General features: G+C 38.8%; 1 pseudogene; it reads right to left on the bottom strand.

The window, feature by feature from the left end:
• Window positions 1-8972: 8972 nt before the first annotated feature.
• LOC123000422 (signal peptidase complex subunit 1-like) lies at window positions 8973-9523 on the bottom strand (annotated as a pseudogene).
• Between the last annotated feature and the right edge of the window lie 5899 nt (window positions 9524-15422).

The raw sequence follows: 15422 nt of genomic DNA, 5'->3' as shown, positions 1-15422 counted from the left end.
CCTCCTTAATACCCATCACCAGCCTATCCCAATCCCCCAACTCCCTCCCCTCTGAAGCCCTCAGTTTGTTTCCCAGAGTCCATAGTCTCTCATGGTTCATTCTCCCTTCTGTTTACCCCCTTTCTTCTTCCCTTTCTTCTCCTACCGATCTTCCTACTTCTTATGTTCCATAAATGAGTGAAACCATATGATAATTGTCTTTCTCTGCTTGACTTATTTCACTTAGCATTATCTCCTCCAGTCCTGTCAATGTTGCAGCAAGTGTTGAGAAATTGTTCTTTTTGATGGCTTAGTAATATTCCATTGTAGATATGGACCACATCTTTTTAATCCAGTCATCTGTTGAAGGGCATCTTAGCTCCTTCCACGATTTAGCTATTGTGGACAAAGCTGCTATGAACATTGGGGTGCATATGACCCTTCTCTTCACTATGTCTGTATTTTGGGGGTACATACTTAGTAGTGCAATTGCTGGATCATAAGATAGCTCAATTTTTAACTTTTTAAGGGACCTCCACACTGTTTTCCAAAGTGGCTCTACCAACTTGCATTCCCACCAACAATGTAGGAGGGATCCTCTTTCTCCACATCCTCTCCAACATTTGTTGTTTCCTGCCTTGTCCATTTTTGCCATTCTGACTGGCATAAGGTGGTATCTCAATGTGGTTTTGATTTGAATTTCCCTGATGGCTAATGATTTTGAACATTTTTTCATGTGTCTGTTAGGATTTGTATGTCTTCATTGGAGAAGTGTCTGTTCATATCTTCTGCCCATTTTTTGATTTCTTTATTTGTTTCTCATGTATTGAGTTTGAGAAGTTTTTTGTAGATCTTGGATACCAGTCCTTTATCTGTAGTGTCATTTGCAAATATATTCTCCCATTCCGTGGGCTGCCTCTTAGTTTTTCTGACTGTTTCCTTGGCTGTGCAGAAACTTTTAATCTTGATGAAGTCCCATAAATTCATTTTATCTTTTGTTTCTCTTGCCTTTGAGGATGTGTCATGAAAAAGGTTGCTTTGGCCGATGCCGTAGAGGTTGCTGCCTATGTTCTCCTCTAGAATTTTGATGGATTCCTGTCTCACATCGAGGTCTTTCATCCATTTGGAGTTTATTTTTGTGTATGGTGTGAGATAGTGGTCAAGTTTCATTCTCTTGCATGTAGCTGTCCAATTTTCCCAGCACCATTTATTGAAAAGACTGTCTTTTTCCCACCGGATATTTTTTCCTGCTTTATCAAATATTAGTTGCCCAAAGAGCCGAGGGTCCATTTCTGGGCTCTCGATTCTGTTCCATTGGTCTATGTGTCTGTTTTTGTGCCAGTACCATGCTGTCTTTGTGATCACAGCTTTGTAGTACAGCTCGAAATCCGGCATTGTGATGCCCCCAGCTTTGTTTTTCCTTTTCAACAGTTCCTTGGAGATTCGGGGTCTTTTCTGGTTCCATACAAATTTAAGGACTGTTTGTTCCAGTTCTTTGAAAAATGTCATCAGTATTTTGATCGGGATAGCATTGAAAGTGTAGATTGCTCTGGGTAGCATGGACATTTTAACTATGTTAATTCTTCCGATCCATGAGCATGGAATATTTTTCCATCTTTTTATGTCTTCCTCAATGTCTTTCAAGAGTGATTTATAGTTTCTAGAATATAGGCCCTTTACGTCTCTGGTTAAGTTAATTCCAAGGTAACGTATGGTTTTTGGTGCTATTGTAAATGGGATGGATTCCCTAATTTCTCTTTCTTCAGTCTCGTTATTCGTGTATAGAAATGCAACTGATTTCTGAGCATTGATTTTGTATCCCGCCACGTTACTGAATTGCTCTATAACTTCTAATAGTTTGGGAGTGGCTTCTTTTGGGTTTTCCATATAGAGTATGATGTCATCTGCAAAGAGAGACATTTTGACTTCTTCTTTGCCGATTTGAATACCTTTGATCCCTTTTTGTCATCTGATTGCTGTTGCAAGGACTTCTAGTACTATGTTGAATAATAGTGGCGAGAGTGGGCATCCTTGTCGAGTTCCTGATCTTAAGGGAAAGGCTTCCAGCTTTTCCCCATTGAGAATAATATTTGCAGTAGGCTTTTCATAGATGGCTTTTATGAGATTGAGAAATGTACCTTCTATTCCTACACTCTGAAGGGTTTTAATCAGGAAAGGATGCTGTATTTTGTCAAATGCTTTTTCGGCATTGATTGAGAGGATCATATGGTTCCTGAGGCTTTTCTTGTTGATATGATGTATCACGGTGATTGATTTGTGAATATTGAACCACGCTTGCATCCCAGGTATGAATCCCATTTGATCGTGATGGATAATCCTTTTAATGTACTGTTGGATTCTATTAGCAAGTATCTTGTTGAGGATTTTGGCGTCCATATTCATTAGGGAAATCGGTCTGTAATTCCCCTTTTTGAGGGGGTCTTTGCCTGGTTTGGGGATCAAGGTAATATTGGCCTCATAGAATGAGTTTGGTAGATTTCCTTCTGTTTCTATTTTTTGAAATAGCTTTACGAGAATAGGTATTATTTCATCTTTGAATGTTTGGTAGAATTCCCCAGGAAAACCGTCCGGGCCTGAAGTTTTGTTGTTTGGAAGGTTGTTTATCACTGACTCAATTCCTTCATAATTAATTGGCCTGTTTAACGATTCAATTACTTCCGGTTTCAATCTTGGTAGTTTATAGATTTCCAGGAAGGATTCCATCTCTTCCAGATTGCTTAGTTTATTGGCATATAGCTGTTGATAAAAATTTCTAATAATCCTTCCAATTTCAATGGAGCTCGTCGTGACCTCTCCTTTTTCATTCATAATTTTAATAATCTGGGTCCTTTCTCTTTTCTTTGGATAAGTCTTGCCAGTGGTCTGTCAATTTTATTGATTCTCTCAAAGAACCAGCTTCTAGTCCTGTTGATCTGCTCTACTGTACTTCTGGTTTCTGCTTGATTGATTTCAGCTCTAATTTTGGTCAACTGCTTCCTCGTGCGTGGGTTAGGCCTGTCCCTCTGTTGCTGTTCCAGCTTCTTGAGGTGAGAATATAAAAACTGCATTTTAGATTTTTCTATTCTTTTGAGTGAGGCTTGGATGGCTATATATTTCCCCCTTAGGACTGCCTTTGCAGTATCCCATAAGTTTTGGACTGTTGTATTTTCATTCTCATTGGTCTCCATAAATTGTTTAATTTGATTTTTGATTTCCTGGTTTATCGAGTCATTCCTGAGCAGGATGGTTCTTAGTCTCCAAGTGTTTGAGTTTCTTCCAAATTTTTCCTTGTGGTTGAATTCCAATTTCAGAGCGTTGTGGTCTGAGAATATGCAGGGGATAATTTCAATCTTTTGGTATCGGTTGAGACCTGTTTTGTGTCCCAGAACATGGTCTATTCTTGAGAATGTTCCATGGGCATTAGAATAGAATGAGTATTCTTTGGTTCTGGGATGTAGTGTTCTATATATATATATGAGGTCCAACTCGTCGAGTATGGCATTCAAAGCCTTTGATTCTTTGCTTAGTTTTTGCCAGGGTGTTCTGTCTATTTCTGATAGTGGAGTATTGAGGTCCCCTACTATTAATGTATTTTTATTTATATGTCTCTTTATTCTGGTTAAGAGTTGGCTTGTGTATCTTGCTGCTCCCCTGTTGGGGGCATATATATTTATAATTGTCATATCCACTTGTTGAATACCTCCCTTAAGAATAATATAGTGCCCTTCTGCATCTCTAACTATAGTCTGTAGTTTAAAATCCAATTTATCTGATATGAGAATTGCTACCCCAGCTTTCTTTTGAGGTCCATTTGCGTGAAAGATGGTACTCCATCCCCTTACTCTCAGTCTGAATGCATCTTTGGGTTCGAAATGAGTCTCTTGTAGACAGCAAATGGATGGGTCATTTCTTTTTATCCAATCTGCAACCCTGTGGCATTTATGGGATGGTTCAAACCATTTACATCAAGACTGATTACTGAGAGATATGATTTTAATAATGCCATGTTGCCAGTAATGTCTTTGTTTGTATTGGCTGTGAGTTTCTGTTCTGTATCACTCTTGGGGCCTTTTTACTTTTATAGAACCCCCCGTAATATCTCCTGTAGGGCTGGTTTTGTGGTTACAAAATTTGTTAGTGACTGGTGATTCTAAAATGTCTTTATTTCTCCATCAATTCTGAATGACAGCCTTGCTGGATAAAGGATCCTTGGCTGCATGTTTTTCTCTGAAAGAGCTTTAAATATGCTCCCCCAACCCTTTCTCTCATTCCAGGTCTGTGTAGACAGGTCTGACGTAATTCTGATGCCTTTGCCTTGGTACGTGAGAAATGTCTTTGCCCTGGCCGCTTTCAATACTGTATCCTTGCATCTAATATTTGCGAAATGCACTATGACGTGACGTGGCGTAGGTTTTTCATGGTTGAGCTTGGGAGGGGTCCTCTCTGCCTCTTGGACACGAATGTTTGTTTCCCTCGCTAGATTAGGGAAGTTTTCAGCTACAATTTGTTCAAATATCTCTTCTAGACCTCTGTTTTTCTCCACCCCCTCGGGGATGCTGATGATTCTAACATTGGATGGTTTCATTGAATCAGTAATCTCCCGTAACCTACATTCGTGGGCGTGGATTTTTTTAAGACCATCTTCTATTTTCATTTTTTCCTCTATTAACCCATCCTCCAATTCACTAACTTGTTCCTCTGCTTCTGCGACCCTTGCCGTCAGAGCCTCTAGTTTTTCCTGCATTTGGCTCATAGAATTTTTAATTTCTGTCAGATTCGTTCTCATTTCTGTCCTTAGGGATTCTATATTCTCAGTAACCTTTTCGTTAATCCTTTTTTCATTTCTGCTCATCATTTTGCCCATCGTTACTCTGAATTCCATTTCTGATAATTTGGTTACATCCATATCCATCATTTCTGTGGCAGAGGCCACAGACTCACTGTCTTTTCTTTGCTGGGGGGGGGGGGCTTCTCCTTCTTGTCATTCTGATGAGGAGAGGTTGCGGGGTTTCCAGAGCACAAATTATTGACTGGGTCCCAGGCCGTGCCCCTTGTTTTATAGGGATCTTAGAGATGTGGGCTTCTTCTTTAAAGATTTTATTTATTTATTTATGTGGCAGCCAACCAGCGAGAGAGGGAACAGAAGCAGGGGAGTGGGAGAGGAAGAAGCAGGCTCCCAGCGGAGGAGCCCGATGAGGGACTCTTTTCCGGATCGCCGGGATCACGCCCTAAGCCGAAGACAGGCGCTCACTGACTGCACCACCCAGGCGCCCGGGTTGTGGGCTTCCTGATTTTTCAGCCTGCCTTCTGTGTTCTCGGGGAGGGGCCTGCCGCACCGATACTCAGGCAACCCTGTTTGGGTAGAGTCTCCGTGTCACCTGGGAGGGGGGATGGGAATGGGCACGCTGTGAGCCGGTATTTCCAGGCTTTTGTTCTCTGGCGGCTTTCCCTGGCGGTTTGCTGTGTTTCTGAGAGTCAGAGCAGCAGAGGCCAAATTTCAGCCTCTGTCACAGAACAGAGGGATTGCGGCCCGTTCTCTACTAATGTTCTGGCCACTTTAACTCTGTTACTGTTGGTGCTGCTCAACCCTGCAGTGTCCCGGGTTGTGCGCCCCACACCAGGCGTCCCAGCCCTCACTTCCAGGGCCGGCACGTCTCTGTCCTTTGTGTTTCTAACGCCGCCAGCTGCCAGCCACCAGCCGCCCCGCGCGCGCTCCAGAAGCTCCCGGTCTCAGTCTGGATCCAGTGAGCGCACTGGGATTCTGGTGTTCCGCGAGATGCCTGGTGGCGCGCATCCGGCTCATGGTCTCCGTCTGCTGTTTTGCGGGTGCCGACCATGAGCCAGCCCACTCCCCCGTGCAAGTGGCTACTGCTTCCTGGCGCCCGAATGCAGCGGCTCCCTCCCCCTTCCATTTATCTTCCGATATCTGTGCACGGTTTCATGGCTCCCTGCTTCGTACCTCAATACTCAGCGCTGGAGATATTCATTTGTAGAGATCTAGATGCGTCTTCCCACATCTCAGTCTGGTTCCGTGGTTGTTTAGGCTGGTCTGGTACCTATCCAGCTCGACTCGGGGGACCGGCTGAAAACGGTGTCTCCTACTCCTCCGCCATCTTAACTCCCTCCTTCGATGCTGAAAGATATTTTTAAAAACATTTTTACATAAAAAAATCTTGATTCTTCTTCTGTAGAAGCATCAAGAAGAATGAAATAGTGAGCATATTAAAGAAGGCTGTTGTTAGCTTCTCAAACCAGAGATGAATACATCGTTCATGGTTGAGATACTCTTCCAATAGCCATTTTGCAGAGTATGACTCAGAAGTGTGAGAGAATAACTTTAATCCTGTGCCCTGATGCATTTAGAAGTGTAGGACTTGTTAATTATAATTTCTCTTGGACTCCCTCTTCTTCCACAGTATATATATTAAAAAATCTCTCTACATACAAGAAGATGGTACAATACATGAAAATTCCCCTACATTTCTTGCTTGATGAGGTGCTGATAAGTGACTTTGGAGAAAGATTTCAAGATTCTAATGACCTACTTTTGGATGATCTGAATATTGGATGATCCAATATTTTACCAAATTTAAATGACCATGATTATGCAGCCCTCAATGGTCTTTCTCCACCAGGATATGTTGCAAATCTTATTGAAATGTTTGAACCCCAGTTATCTGCAGAAACCACTGGGCAGTACAAGCTATGCCCTTTGTTGTTTCTCAAAACTGTTGCCAGTTTTACTGAAGATTACACTAAAATTGAGCCTTCCACTTGTTTTTTATTTTTGAATTCCCCCTCAATCCATCTTCCTGCTGGAAAACAGACAGGAATCCCACTACCTTTGGCTGTCTGATGTATTTCCCTTTGTCTCTTAAATGCCATAATTTAAAAATGTGGTTTAAATTGTTACTTCCTGGTGCTTAAGCAAGATTTAATATCTAGGAGACAAGACAACACAAAAAGGATGGGGAATACGTCAAAGTTAGAGAGATAAAAAAGGTTTTTTTTTAAGTTTGAAACAATCTTCTAATACCTTATTAATGTCTAGAACAGGAATTTGTAGTAAACACCACAAAGTGTGGCATTTTTCTAAATAATTTGCAAATCCATGTAGGTTGATTCTACATACAACAAATGACTTCTATTATTCCAGGGTTTTCTGAAACAGGTCAGGTTTTGAAAAGCAGGAATTTTTGTTAGTATTTAAAATATGGGACTGATGTTTTCCCTAGATTTTCATGTACATTTATTTTAAAATTTTACAAATAAATAAACTAAAATAAAATCTAGTTTTATTATTTAAAAATTTATAACTCGTGTGGAGTTTAATTTTCAACATAAAATATTTTTTCATTCAAGATTTTATTTAAATTCAAGTTAGTTAACATATAGTGTAGTATTAGTTTCAAGGGTAGAATTTAGTGATTCATCACTTGCATATAACACCCAGTGTTCATTATAACAAATGCCCCCCTTGATGCCCATCACCCATTTACTACATCCTCCCACTCTGTCCCTCTAGAAACCCTCTGTTTGTTCCTAGTAGTTGAGTATCTTATGATTTGCCTCTTTCTCTGTTTTTATCTTATTTTATTTTTCCTTCCCTTCCCCTATGTTCATCTGTTTTTTTTTCTTAAATTCCACATATGAGTCAAATCATACAGTACTTGTCATTCTCTGACTGACTTTTTTATTAAAACTTGGTGAATTATTTTATTTGACCTAACTGCTCAAAGATGTCTCTTTATGGCTTCCAAGCTTCTTCTTAGTGAATGTCTTATACATCTATCCTGTTTAAAACAGCTGATCAAGATAAAACCACAAAGTAAAATAAATAGCTTACATAAAGTACCATGGAAAGCATGATGTCAAATATATCAATTGTTACACTAAGCAGAAACAGACTGAATCCCTCTATTAAAAGACAGAGATGATCTGCTTAGGTTAAGAAACAAAACCCAGCTACAAGTTATTTACAAGTAACAAACAACTCAAAGTGATGACCCAAGTTTAAAAAATAAAAGAATACCAGGTAAATGCAAATTAAAAGAAAGCATGAGTCATACTACTAATATCAGAAAAGATAAGTAAAAAGATACATATCTATTAAATTCAGACTGTATGTATAATAGTGTAATTCAACTCTGCTGTGTCCTTGGTAATGTTTGACTACTAGATTCATCAGTCTTAAAATGGATAACAATATCTCCCACTATAAGTTTAACTTTTTAAAACTTTCTTATAATTGTTTTGCATTGCATGTTTAGCTCCATGATTTGATATACATTGATTTTTTTATTGTTATACATGTTCTGACTGACTTATTTCGCTTAGCATGATACACTAATTCCATCCATGTCATTGCAAGCAAATGGCAAGATTTCATATTTTGATAACTGAGTAATAATCCATTGTATATATACCACATCTTCTTTATCCACTCACCATTCGATGGACATTTGGGCTCTTTCTACATTTTGGTTATTGTGCATAGTGCTGTTATAAACATTGGGGTTCATAAGCCCTTCAAATCACCATGTTTGTATCCTTTGGGTAAATACCTATTAATGCAATTGCTGGGTCATAGGGTAGTTATATTTTTAACTTTTTTTACTTGCATTGAGTTTTAATTGAAAATATTAAAACAATTTAACCACTCATAATGAATTATAAAACTTTGACAGTTAAATTGTACTATCATTTATGAGGCATTTATTCATCATTATTTTTGTAGACCTGAAAGAAACTTTGCATATTTGTGTTTTCTGTTCTCATCTCAGAGGAAGATTATGAAGGGAAGTCTAAAATACTTATAAATCAAAAGCCAACTGAGTTAGAAGTGAAATATAAAGAGAACAAAATCTACACACAACTGTGCTGAAAAAGCAGAGGTGGGTTTTAGCTCATGTTTTGGATATGAAAACAGTTGAGCTCATCTCCCACAAAACAGAAGCAGATGCAATAGTAAAGCTAAATCATGAAAACCCTAATTAGTTATTTTTAGCATGCCTCTTAATTTTTCTTTCCCCTGGTTTTTTGTCTTCTGAGCCTGAGTCTTTTTTTTTAAATATTTTATTTATTTATTTATTTATTTATTTATTTATTTATTTATTTATTTGACACAGAGAGAAACAGCAAGAGAGGGAACACAAGCAAAGGGAGTGTGAGAGCGGGAAGCAGCCTTCTCGCTGAGCAGGGAGCCCCATGAGGGGCTCGATCCCAGGACCCTGGGATCATGAACTGAGCTGCAGGCAGACGCTTAATGGCTGAGCCACCCAGGTGACCCTGAGCCTGAGTCTTGAACATGTAACCACTTCAGGGGGTGTCAGTTATAACTGGGCCATGGAGGAAGTGTCAACAAGCATGAAAAAGCAAATCCTATCATAACTATATAGACAGTCCACTTGAACTGTTCAGCCACATACCCATAGATAAATCCAACTATTTCAGGAAAAAGAATTATTCCCTGAACCATCTGTTCAGCTAGATTCTTTCCCTTGTAATCCATTTGTGTAGGGAGTGATCTCAGATGATCCAGCATGACTGGCTGAGAAGGTTGGCAGTGGCACGAGGGCAGTCAGGACTCAGGGACTGGAGGCACCTGTTTCTGGTACCAGGTGCACTCAGTGACCTGCTGAACCTGGGAATGTGATGGCCACAGCTCCGGAAGCAGATGTCTCCCTATTTTTAACTTTTTGAGGAACCTCTATACTGTTTTCCAGAGTGAATTCACCGTTGCTTTCTCACCAACAGTGCAAGGATGTACTGTATGGTGACTAACATAACATAATAAAAAATTATTATATAAAAAAAGAGAGTTCCCCTTTCTCCACATTCTCACTAACATGTGTTATTACCCCAGTTGTTAATTTTAACCATTCTGATGGTGTGAGGTAGTATCCCATTGTGGTTTTGATTTATATTTCCCTGATGATGAGTGATGTTGAGCACATTTTTATGTGTCTGATAGACATTTGTATGCCTTCTTTTGAGAAATGTCTGTTCATTTCTTCTCCCCATTTCTTAACTGGATTTTTTTTTTAAATTTTGGGGGTCTTAAGTTTGATAACTTCTTTATAGATTTTGGATACTAGCCCTTTATCTGATATGTCATATGCAAATATCTTCTTCCATTCCATTGGTTGTATTTTAGGTTTCTTGTTTCCTTTACTGCGCAGAAGCTTTTTATTTTGATGAACATAATAGCTCATTTTGCTTTGTTTTCCTTGCCTCTGGAGACCTGTCTAGTAAGAACTTGTAGTGGTCAAGGCTGTGTTCTCCTCTAGGATTTTGATGGATTCCTGTCTCACATTGAGGTCTTTCATACATTTGGAATTTGCTTTTGTGTATGGTGTAAGAAAGTGGTCCAGTTTCATTCTTGTGCATGTGGGTATCCAATTTTCCCAACACCATTTGTTGAAGAGACTGTCTTTTTTCCATTGAATATTCTTCCCTGCTTTGTCAAAGATTAGTAGACTGTATAGTTGTGGGTCCATTTCTGTGTTTTCTATTCTGTTCCATGGATCTATGTTCCTGTTTTTGTGCCAGTACCATGCTGCCTTGATGATTAGAGCTTTATAATACAGCTTGAAGTCTGGAGTTGTGATGCCTCCAGCTTTGGTTTTCTTTTTGTACATGACTTTGGCTAATCTGGGTCTTTTCTGGTTCCATACAAATTTTAGAAGTGTTTGTTCCACCTCTGTGAAAAATGCTAGTGTTTGGTAGGGATTGCATTGAATGTGTATATTGTTTTGGGTAGTATAGACATTTTATCGATACTTGTTCTTCCAATCCATGAGCATGGAATCTTTTTTCCATTCTTTGTATCTTCCTTAATTTCTTTCATAAGTGTTCTATAGTTTTCAGAGTACAGATGAAAGTTAGGTTTATTCTAAGGTGTCTTATGGTTTGGGGTGCAATTGTAAATGGGGTTGATTCCTTAATTTCTCATTTTGATGGTTCATTTCTGGTGCATAGAAATGCAACAGACTTCTGTGATTTCATTTTATATCCTGTGACTTTTCTGAATTCTTATATCAGTTCTATCAATTTTTTGGTGGAGTACTTTTGGTTTTGTACATCAAGTATCATGTTGTTTGTGAAGAGCGAAAATTTGGCTTCTTCCTTGCCTATTTGGATGCAGTTTATTTCTTTTCGCTGTCTGATTACTGAGGTTAGGACTTCCAGTACTATGTTGAACAACAGTGGTGAGAATGGACATCCTATTCATGTTTCTAACCTTAGGAGAAAAGCTCTCAGTTTTTCCCCATTGAAGATATTAGCTGTGGGTCTTTCGTATATGGCCTTTTATAATGTTGAGGTGTGTTCCATCTATCCCTATTATGTGGAGGGTTTTTATCAAGAAAGGATGCTGTATTTTGTCAAATGCTTTTTTTCTGCATCTATTGAGAAGATCACATGGTTCCTATCTTTTATTAATGTGGTGTATCAGGTTGATTGATTTGCAAATGTTTAACCACTCCTGCAGCCCAGAAATAAATGGCCATGGTGAATAATCCTTTTAATGCACTGTTGGATTTGATTTGCTAATGTCTTATTGAGAATTTTTACGTTCATGTTATTGGGGATGTTGTTTTATAATTCTCCTTTTTGTGGGTTCCTTGTATGGTTTTGTGATCAAAGTAATTCTGGCCTCATAAGATGAGTTTGGATGTTTCCCTTCCAAACAGTTTCAGAAGAATAGGTTATTAATTCTTCTTTAAATGTTTGATAGAGTTCCCCTGGGAATTGATTGGCTCTGGACTCTTGTTTGTTGGGAGATTTTTTTTTTATTACTGATTCAATTTCTTGGCTGGTTATGGGTCTGTTCAGATTGTCTATTTCTTCCTGTTTCAGTTCTGGTAGTATACACATTTCTAGGAATTGATCTATTTCTTCCAGATTGCCTAGTTTGTTGGCATTTAATTGCTCATAATATTTTTTTTGTAACTCTTTGTATTTCTGTGGTGTTTGTTGTGAACTCTCCTCTTTCATTTATGATTTTTGTTTTTTAAATTTGGATTCTTTCTTTCTTTCTTTCTTTCTTTCTTTCTTTCTTTCTTTTTTTTTTATAAGTCTGACTGGAGGTTTATCAATTTTGTTAATACTTTCAAAGAACCAGCTCCTAGTTTCATTGATCTGTTCCACTGTTTTTTTTTTAATTTATATATCATTGATTTCTACTCTAATCTTTATGCTTTCCCTTCTTTGTTGGATTTAGGCCTTTTTTAAAAAAGATTTTATTTATTTATTTGACAAAGAGAGACAGCCAGCGAGAGAGGGAACACAAGCAGGGGGAGTGGGAGAGGAAGAAGTAGGCTTGCAGTAGAGGAGCCTGATGTGGGGCTCGATCCCAAAATGCTGGGATCATGCCCTGAGCTGAAGGCGGACGCTTAACGACTGCGCCACCCAGGCACCCCTGGATTTAGGCCTTTTTTGTTGTTCTTTTTCCAGCTCCTCTATGTGTAAGGTTAAGACGTGTATTTGAGACTTTTCTTGCTTCTTTAGGAAAGCCTGCATTTCTATATGCTTCCTTCTCGGGACTGCCTTTGCTATGTCCCAAAGGTTTTGGACTGTTGTGTTTTCATTTTCATTTGCTTCCAGGCACTTTTTAAAAAATATCTTCTTTAATTTCCTGGTTAACCCATGCATTCTTTAGTAGGATGTTCTTTAACCTCCATGTATTTGTGGTTATTCCAAATTTTTTTCTTGTGGTTGCCTTCAAGTTTCATAGTATTGTGGTCTGAAATTTTGCATGGCTGATCTCAATCTTTTTGTAGCAGTTGAAGCCTGATTTGTGACCCAGTCTTTGATCCATTCCTAAGAATTCTCCATATGCACTCAAAAAAAATGTGCCTTTGGGGTGCCTGGGTGGCTTAGTCAGTTAAGTGTCTGCCTTTGGCTCGGGTCATGATTCCAGGATCCTGGAATCGAGTCCTGTATTGGACTCCTTGCTCAGTGGGGAAGCTGCTTCTCCCTTTCTCTCTGCCTGCTGCTCCCCCTGCTTGTGCTCTCTTGCATGCACACTTGTTCTTTCTCTGTCAAATCAATAAATAATTTTTTTAAAAAAAGAGGAATGTGCATTCTGCTGCTTTAGGATGAATAGATCTGCTAAGTCCATCTGGTCCCATTTGTCCTTCAAAGCCCTTGTTTCCTTATTGATTTTCTGCTTAGATGATCTGCCCATTGTTTTGAGTGGGATGTTAACATATCCTACTATTATTATTATCATTGAGTTTCTTTAAGTTTGTTATCAATTGATTCACATATTTGGCTGATCCCAAGTTAAGGGCATAAAAAGTAACAATTTTTAGATCTTCTTGTTAGATAGACTCTTTTATTATGATATAGTGTCCTTTTTCTTATAACAGTCTTTGGTTTAAAATCTAATTTGCCTGATATAAGGATGGCTTCTCCAACTTTTTAAAATGTCCATTAGCATGATAAATCGTTATTCACCTCCTCACTTTCAATCTGGAGGTGACTTTGTGTCTAAAATGAGTCTCTTGTAAGCAGCATATTGATCAGTCTTGTTCTTTTATCCATTCTGATACCCTATGCCTTTTTAAAAAGATTTATTTAATTATTTTAGAGAGGGAGAAATAAATCGCTTGAGTGGGGGAAGGGACAGAGTTAGAGGGAGAGAGATAATCTCCAGCAGACTCCCTGCTGAGCCCAGAGCCCAACACAGGGCTTCATCTCACAACACTGAAATCATTACCTGAGCCAAAATCAAGAGTTGGATGCTTAACTACTTGAGCCATCCAGGTACCCTGTTGATACTCTATGCCTTTTGATTGGAGCATTTAGTCCATTTGTATTCAGAGTGATTATTTATAGATATCAATTCAGTGCCATTGTATAACCAATAGAGTCACTGTTCCTGTAGATTGTCCCTGTTCCTTTCAAGCCTTTGTTGCTTTTGGTCTCTTTCCCACTCAAAGCATCCCTTTTAATATTTCTTGCAGAGGTGGTTTAGTGTTCATGAACTCCTTTGGTTTTTGTTTGTCTGGGAAACTCTTTATCTCTCCTATTCTGAATGACAGCCTTGCTGGATAAAGTATTCTTGGCTGCATATTTTTCCCATTTAGCGTGATGAATATTTCCTGCCACTCTCTTCTGTCCTGCCAAATATCAGTGGACAGATCTGCTGCTAACTTTTTGTGTTTACTGTTGTAGGTTAAGGAACATTTGTCCCTAGCTGCATTCAGAATTCTCTCTTCATTTTTGCATTTTGCAAGTTTCACTATGATATGTTATGAAGTTGGCCCATTTTTGTTGATTTTGTGGGGAGTTCTCTACACCTCTTGGACATGAATGCCTGTTTTCTTCCTCAGATTAGGGAAGTTTTCAGCTACAATTTGTTCAAATAAACCTTCTGCCCCCTTTTCCCTCTCATCTTCTTCTGGGACTCCTATGATACAGATATTACTTCACTTTATGGAATCATTGGGTTCCCTAACTCTACCTTTGTGTTCTAATAGTTTTCTTTCCCTCTTCTTTACAACTTCTTTATGTTCCATAATTTTGTCTTCTTTATCACCTATTGTCTCCTCTGCTTCTTCAGTCTTCATTGTGTTTATATCCCATCAGTTTTTCATCTCAGTTATAGCATTTTTCTATTTCAGTCTGACTAGATTTTAGGCCTTTTATCTCTGCAGCCAGGGTTTCTCTGGTGTCTTCTTTCTTTTTTTTTCCAAGTCCAGCTAGTAGTCTTATGACTGTTGTTCTAAATATTGTTCAGATATATTGCTTATACCAATTTTCAGCAAGTCCCAGGCTGTGATATCTTCCTGACCTTTTTATTGGATAGAATTCCTCTGTCTTTTTATTTTGGCTAAGTTCCTGTCTTCTGCGTGTTTTGAAAGTTTGTTATGGTTCCTGTGAGTAATGCTATATTAAAAAGGGGTCATTAACTGTCAAGGGCCTGGCACTTCAGAAAGTATTTCTTGTGTATGCTGTTTGCACTCTGCTGTTTCATTTGGCTGCTCTTTCCCACTGGTCCATCCTCTGCAGAGTTCCTCCTTTCTTGCAGTGGGAAGTGCTTGGACGTTTAATTAGGTGTGTTTTGGTGTGTTTGTTAAAACAAGCTTGGAAAAAAAAGTTTAAAAAAGCCTTTTCCAAGAGAGAGAGGGGGAGAGAGAGAGAGAAGGAAATGAAAACAAAACAAAACAAAACAAAACAAAATAACAAACAGAAAACTATAAGCTTGATTCTAAATGAAAAAAAAAATAAATAAATAGTGCATGCAAGCTGCTGCTTGTGCTGGTCTTCTAGGAGAGAGGCCTGCTACACTGGCTCAGAGTGAGACCTACCCAAGTAAGTATGCATTTACTAAGCATGGTGGATGGGTGAGTTTGGGTGTAAGCCATAAACCTTTCCTTCCTCCACTGGGGGCCTCTGTGTTGCTCTCTGAAATCTGACTGTGGTGGTGGCATGGG

This window comes from Ursus arctos, chromosome X, assembly GCF_023065955.2.
Source record: "Ursus arctos isolate Adak ecotype North America chromosome X, UrsArc2.0, whole genome shotgun sequence".
In the NCBI taxonomy this organism is placed as follows: Eukaryota; Metazoa; Chordata; class Mammalia; order Carnivora; family Ursidae; genus Ursus; species Ursus arctos.
The sequence above is the reverse complement of the archived record's forward strand: the minus strand, read 5'-3'. Positions and strand labels throughout refer to the sequence as shown.